This window comes from Somniosus microcephalus, unplaced genomic scaffold (assembly GCF_052327205.1).
Source record: "Somniosus microcephalus isolate GS21.2 unplaced genomic scaffold, FLI_Smic_1.0 unresolved_chr4, whole genome shotgun sequence".
Taxonomy (NCBI): domain Eukaryota; kingdom Metazoa; phylum Chordata; class Chondrichthyes; order Squaliformes; family Somniosidae; genus Somniosus; species Somniosus microcephalus.
This window is the reverse complement of record NW_028225182.1, coordinates 12,299,148-12,306,222: the sequence shown is the minus strand read 5'-3', so window position 1 is coordinate 12,306,222 and position 7,075 is coordinate 12,299,148. Positions and strand designations below refer to the sequence as shown.

General features: G+C 42.0%; 1 non-coding gene across 1 annotated transcript; it reads left to right on the top strand.

Annotated features, from left to right (window-relative positions):
* Positions 1 to 2,183: 2,183 nt before the first annotated feature.
* trnav-uac (transfer RNA valine (anticodon UAC)) lies at positions 2,184 to 2,256 on the top strand. Its single transcript has one exon. It is a non-coding gene; the product is annotated as a tRNA-Val (tRNA).
* The last annotated feature ends 4,819 nt before the right edge of the window (positions 2,257 to 7,075 follow it).

The following is a 7,075-nucleotide window of genomic DNA, read 5'->3' as shown; positions in this document are numbered from 1 at the left end:
GATTACCATAATTTACAGAATGAAAGAAAGGCGAAACACACTTCAATAACGCATTTTGCCCTTTGAAAGTAATGAACTGTTTACCATATTTCATTTTGCACATTGTATTTTAGGAACCTTGTTTAAAATATTCATTGCTTATGAAAGCAGAAATCTGGGGCAACTTTTTAAAAAATTAAGAGGGTTGGTCAATGCACAGCATAAACTGCTGGCGAATGTAACTTTTCTGCCAGCAGTTGAACCGGGTACTTGTCGCTTCTGACGTGAACGTGACAACCGTTACACTACGAAAAACTTTGCGTCACTGCTCGCAGAGAAAAGAATCAATAGTGAACAAAGTATCACACGGTGCTCATTTTCAGATACAATGCAATCAACGTTTACATCAAGTGAAATAATTTTTTCGTGAAATGATGTGGAAGTATGTGTTACTCGTATTTGTGCCTCTAATTAAATGTTGTGGCGTCTGACTCCCGTTCATGTCTGTTCTTCCTCTGTTGATAAAGAAAGCTGGACATTCGTTGACCAGACTGGACTGCGGCTGATTTCGTGAGCTCATCCTTTGTATTGAGTGCTGCTGTTTAAGGTGAACCAATCAGCACAGGGGGAGTTCACTGGTCAGTTCCAATGTGTAGAAGTCATGTGTACAGCGGTTCCCGTAGTGTAGCGGTTATCACGTTCGCATTTTATTGCCTTTTCTCCATTCAAGTTTAGTAAATATGAAAACTGGAATAATTTGCATGCTTGGTTCAATATAAATAAAATACGCATTGACAGGCGACTTATTCCTTTGAAATGTCAGCGTTACAGTGAGTGAAGTAATTCTCAATGATATTTCCCATATAGGACACAGATAAGGGACTTTAAGGAGGATTTGGGGAAAGTTCGCGCTAATTTAGGGAATCTCCCCTCGCGTGTCGCTGACTAAAGAGGTCGGTCATATTTTATTTAAAGATTGAGGCTGAGAAGTTTCTCATTGAGAATGTAGAAGCGCAGAACTATAAAGATTAACAGGAAAACACAGGGTCAGTGACAGGATTCAAACTGCAGTTTCAATCGTTCCAACTGTATGTCCTTTCAATAATTATATAAAAGCGCGTCTCTAAAAATATCCCCGCCATGTTATCATTCGGGAAACTGAGACGGGAGTAGAAATAGAGAAATAAAATAGAGAAACAAAAGCACATGGATATAGAGAAGAAGAAGAGTGAAGGGAAAAATACTGTTTTCTCGCAGAACTAATGCCGGGACTCCTCTGCTGCGCCTGGGGTGGTCTCCTGCAGCCCGGATACATTAACGTCCTAACAGCTCATTAACTGTAAGGAGTGGGACCGGGCGGCGCTTCAGAGGACAGTTCGAAAAGGCAAAGACACTGTCTCGGTCTCAGGTGCTCCGATCATCAATAATAGATACACACAAATTATTTTATCACTGGTTAGATCTTCACCCAGCTAGGTTTGAACCAGCGTTCTCAGCACTCGTTTTGCCGCCATTATTGGACTTGCAGTTGAATCTTTTGCAATCACCATTAAATAACCGGTTACCATAAATTACCGAATGAAAGAAAGGCGAAACACACTTCAATAACGCATTTTGCCCTTTGTAAGTAATGAACTGTTAACCATATTTGCATATTGTATTTTGGGAACTTCGTTTAAAATATTCATTGCTTATGAAAGCAGAAATCTGAGACAACATTTTTTTTAATTAACAGGATTGGTCACTGCACAGCATAAAGTGCTGGCGAATGTAACTTTTACTGCCAGGGGTCGAAACCGGATACTTGTCGCGTCTGAGGCGACCGTGACAACCGCTACACTACAAAAATCTCTGCGTCACTGTTCGCAGAGAATAGAATCAATAGTGAACAAAATATCACACGATGCTCATTTTCAGATTCAATGCAGTCAACGTTTACATCAAGTGAAAGAATTTTTTAGTGAAATGATGTGGAAGTATCTGTTACTCGTATTTGTGCCTCTAATTAAATGTGGCGTCTGACTCCCGTTCATGTCTGTTCTTCCTCTGTTGATAAATAAAGGAGGGCTGTCGTTGACCAGACTGCACGGCGGCTGACTTTGTGAGCACATCCTTTATATTGAGTGATGCTGTTTAAGATGAACCAATCAGCACAGAGGGAGTTCTCTGGTCAGTTCCCCTTTGTTGAAGGGCTGTATGTAACAGTTCCTGTAGTGTAGTGGTTCTCACGTTCGCTTTACACGTGAAAGGTCACTGGTTCGAACCCGGGCGGGAACATTATGTTTAAACTTGCTAAACTTGGTTTATTCCAAATGAGATGAGATGAGAAAATAAATTACTGCAAATGCTGTAAGTCTGAAATAAAAAACGGAAAATGCTGGAAATTATCAAGAGGTCAGGCAGTGTCTGTGAATAAAGAGACAGAGTGAAACTTTCAAGTCAATTACCCATTGTTAGAACTCAGAAGCCGGACAGAGGCATGGTGGGATTAATGGCTTGTCAATAGGGCTAAGCGGCTTCTCACTTTTCTTTATTTCACTTCCCTAATCAGACAGCTTTGAGTGAGCGAAAGCTGACCCACAGTGAGGCGCATTTCATCTTTTGTTCCCTTTTAAACCCTGGAATCTCTGATGCCCTGAAGTTCAGAAATGTAATTCTTTAATCTGCAGGGTGGCCTTCAGTAAGAAACCTTTTCTGTCTGGATCCGGGATTGCAGCTGGTTTCAGGCTCAAGATTGCCGCTACTGTCGATAGATTATTGTTGGCTAAGGCTATTAAGAGTTATGGAAACAAAGTGGGTAAATGGAGTGAAGGTACAGAGCAGTCCTGATCTAATTGAATTGGCCAGAAAAAGCTATAAACCTGAGGATTGGGAGCAGTTTAGGGTTCAACAAAGGAGGACAAAGGGATTAATTAAGAAGGGGAAAATTGAATATGAGAGTGAGGTTGAGGGGAACATAAAAACTGACTGTAAAAGCTTTTATACATATGTAAAGAGAGAAAGATTGGTGAAGTCAAGCGTGGGTCCTTTACAGTCAGAATCAGGGGTACTTATAATGGGGAACAAAGAAATACCAGACCAATTAAATACATTTTTTGGTTCTGTCTTCACAAAGGATGACACAAGTAACTTCCCAGAGATGTCGGGCAACATAGGGTCTGATGAAAGTGAGAAACTGAAAGAAATCAGTATTTGTAGGGAAATGGTGTTAGGGACATTGATGGGATTGAAGGCAGATAAATCCCCAGGGCCTGATAAGCTACATCCTAGGGTACTTAAGGAAGTGGCCCTAGAAATAGTAGATGCATTGCTGATCATCTTCCAACATTCGATGGAATCTGGAACAGTACCCATGGATTGGATGGTAGCTAATTTTACCCCACTATTCTCAAAAGTTGGTAGAGAGAAAATGGGGAATTACAGACCGGTAAGCCTGACATCGGTGGTGGGCAAAATGCTACAGTCCGTTATAAAAGATGTAATAGCAGAGCACTTGGAAAACAGTGATGGGATCGGACAAAGTCAAAATTATTTTACAAAAGGTAAATCGTGCTTGACTAATCAGCTGGAATTTTTTGAGGCTGTAACTGGTAAAATAGATAAGGGAGAACCAGTGGATGTGGTGTATTTGGACTTTCAGAAGGGTTTTGATAAGGTCACGCATAAGAGATTAGCGTGCAAATTTAAGGCACATGGGATTGGGGCATGGTATTGACTTGGATAGAGAACTGGTTGGCAGACAGAAAGCAAAGAGTTGGAATAAACTGGTCTCTTTCCGAGTGGCAGGCAGTGGCTAGTGGGGTACCGCAGGGATCCGTCCTTGGACCCCAGCTATTCACAATATATATTAATGATCTAGACAAGGGAACTAGATGTAACATGTCCAAATTTGCAGACGACACAAATCTGGGTGAGCGTGTGTGCTGTGAAGAGGATGCTGAGAAACTCCAGGATGATTTGGACAGGTTGGGTGATTGGGTAAAAGCATGGCAGATGCAATATAACGTGGGAAAATGCGAGGTTATCCATTTTGCTGGCAAAAACAGGAAGGCAGATTATTTTATGAAGGGCAATAGATTGGGAGAAGGAGAAGTGCAACGAGACCTGGGTGTCCTTGTGCACCAGTCGTAGAAGGTAAGCATGCAGGTGCAGCAGGCGGTTAAGAAGGCAAATGGTATGTAGGCTTTCGTAGCGAAAGGGTTTGAGTACAAGAACAAGGATGTCTTGCTGCAGTTGTACAGGGCCTTGGTGAGACCACATCTTGAGTATTGTGTGCAGTTTTGGTAGCCTTATCTGCGGAAGAATGTTCTTGCCATGGAAGGAGTTCAGTGAACATTCACCAGGCTGACACCTGGGATGTCAGGAATGACGTATGAGGAGAGATTGGGTCGATTGGGCTTGTACTCGCTGGAGTTCAGAAGAATGAGAGGGGATCTCATTGAAACTTATAAAATTCTGACAGGACTCTACAGACTAGATTCAGGAATGATGTTCCCGATGGTCGGGGAGTCCAGAACCAGGGGTCACAGTTGAAGGATAAGTTGTAGGTCATTTTGGACAGAAATGAGGAGGAATTTCTTCTCCCAGAGAGTGGAGAACCTATGGAATTCTCTACCGCAGAAGGCAGTAGAAGCCAATTCAGTAAATATATTCAAGGAGGAGTTGGATATATTTCTTAAGGCTAAAGGTATCCAGGGTTATGGGGAGAAAGCAGGGACCGGGTATGTAAATTCGATGACCAGCCATGATCGCATTGAATGGTGGAGCAGGCTCGAAGTGCCGAATGGCCTACTCCTGCTATTATCTTCTATGTTTTATGAATGGCGCAACAGGCTCGAGGGGCTGAATGGCCTCCGCCTTTTCCTATGGAGTCGCTGCAATGCAATGCACCGAGTGCTGGAGAGTTTCCGGTGGGTATTGTTTATCGCATTCCGCCAAAACATGAACATTTAACGGTTCGAAAGTGGGTAGAGGCAATTTAATGCCTTTTCTCCATTCACGTTTAGTAAATATAAAAACTGGAATAATTTGCATGTTTGGTTCAGTATAAATAAAATACGCTTCGGCCGGCGAATTATGCCATTCAAATGGCAGCGTTACAGTGAGTGAAGTAATTCTCAATGATATTTCCCATAAAGGACACAGTTTTGTTTGCGGTACTGTAAGGAGGATTTGGGGAAAGTTGGCACTGATTTAGGGAATCACTGGCTCGCGTGTCACTCCTTGAAGAGGTGGGCCTTATTTTATTTAAAAATTGAGGCTCGGAACTTTCACACTGAGTATGTGGAAATAGAACAACACAGATTAATAGAAAATCACAGGGTCAGTGACCGGATTCAAATTGCAGTTTCAATCGTTCCGTCTGCGTGTCCTTTCAATAAGTAACATAGAAATCGCGTCTCTTAAAATGTCCCCACCTTGTTATATTTCAAGAAATTGAGACAGGGGGAATAAAAACGAAAATAAAAGCACAGGGATACAGACAAGGGGAAGAGAGGAGGGGGAAAATACTGTCTCCACGGAGATCTAATGGCGAGACTCCTCTGCTGCGCCTGGGGTGGCCTCCTGCAGCCCGGATACATTAACGTCCTAACAGCTCATTAAGAATAGCCACATACAGAAAATGGTTATACAATAGTTACCTCATCACTCTGCTAAGTCTGAACCAGCGTTCTCGGGGTCCGATTTTCGCTTCCTGGTTGTTTAAATTTCCGAGAAGTCCGCGGTTCAAATCACAAATGAGCGCTCGTTTTGTCGCAACTATTGGACTTGCTGTTGAATGTTTTCCAATCACCATTAAATAAACGGTTACCATAAATTACAGAATGAAAGAAAGGCGAAACACACTTCAATAACGCATTTTGCCCTTTGTAAGTAATGAACTGCTAACCACATTTCATTTTGCACATTGTATTTTAGGAACCTCGTTTATAATATTTATTGCTTATGGAAGCCGAAATCTGGGGCAACTTTTTTAAAATTAAAATGCTGGCAAATGTAACTTTTCCGCCAGGATTGGAGCGGTAACGTGCTGTGTTTGAAGCGAACGTGACAACCTCTACACTACGAAAACCTCTACGTTACTGCACGCAGAGAATAGAATCAATAGTGAACAAAATATCACACGTTGCTCATTTTCAGATTCAATGCAGTCAACGATTACATCAAGTGAAATAATTTTTCAGTGAAATGATGTGGAAGTATGTGTTACTCGTATTTGTGCCTCTAATTAAATGTTGTGGCGTCTGACTCCCGTTCATGTCTGTTCTTCCTCTGTTGATAAAGAAAGGAGGGCATTCGTTGACCAGACTGCACTGCGGCTGATTTTGTGAGCTCATCCTTTATATTGAGTGACGATGTTTAAAGTGAACCAATCAGCACAGAGGGAGTTCACTAGTCAGTTCCTCTGTGTTGAGGACTTGGGTACAGCGGTTCACGTAGTTTAGTAGCTATCACATTTGCTTTATACGCAAAAGGTCCCCGGTTCGCGCCCGCGCGGGAACATTATGTTTAAACCTGCTGTGGATGAGCAGCCAGCGGGTTTATTCCAAATGACAAAAGAAAATTGCTGTAAATCTGAAATAAAAAACGGAAAATGCTGGAAATTTTCAAGAGGTCAGGCAGTACCTGTGGATAAAGATACAGAGTGAACCTTTAAATTCAATTACCTAGTCGTTAGAACTGGGAAACGGGAGAGAGGTATGGTGAGATTATTCTTTTGTCAATATGGCTGCAGCGGTTTTTGTCTTATTCTTTATTTTTTCTTTATTTCACTTCACTAATCAGATACCTTTGAGTGAGAGAAAACTGACCCACAACGAGGCCCATTTCATCTTCTGTTCCCTTTTAATGCCTGGAATCTCTGAAGCCCTGAAGTTCAGAAATGTAATCCATTAATCTGCAGGGTGGCCGTCAGTAAGAAGCCTTTTCTGTCTGGATCCGGGAGTGCAGCTGCTTTCAGGCTCAAGATTGCAGCTACTGTCGATAGAATTTTGTTGGTTATGGGTATTAAGGGTTATGGAAACAAAGCAGGTAAATGGAGTTTAGATACAGAACAGTCCTGATCTAATTGAATGACGGAGCAGGCTCCAGGGGC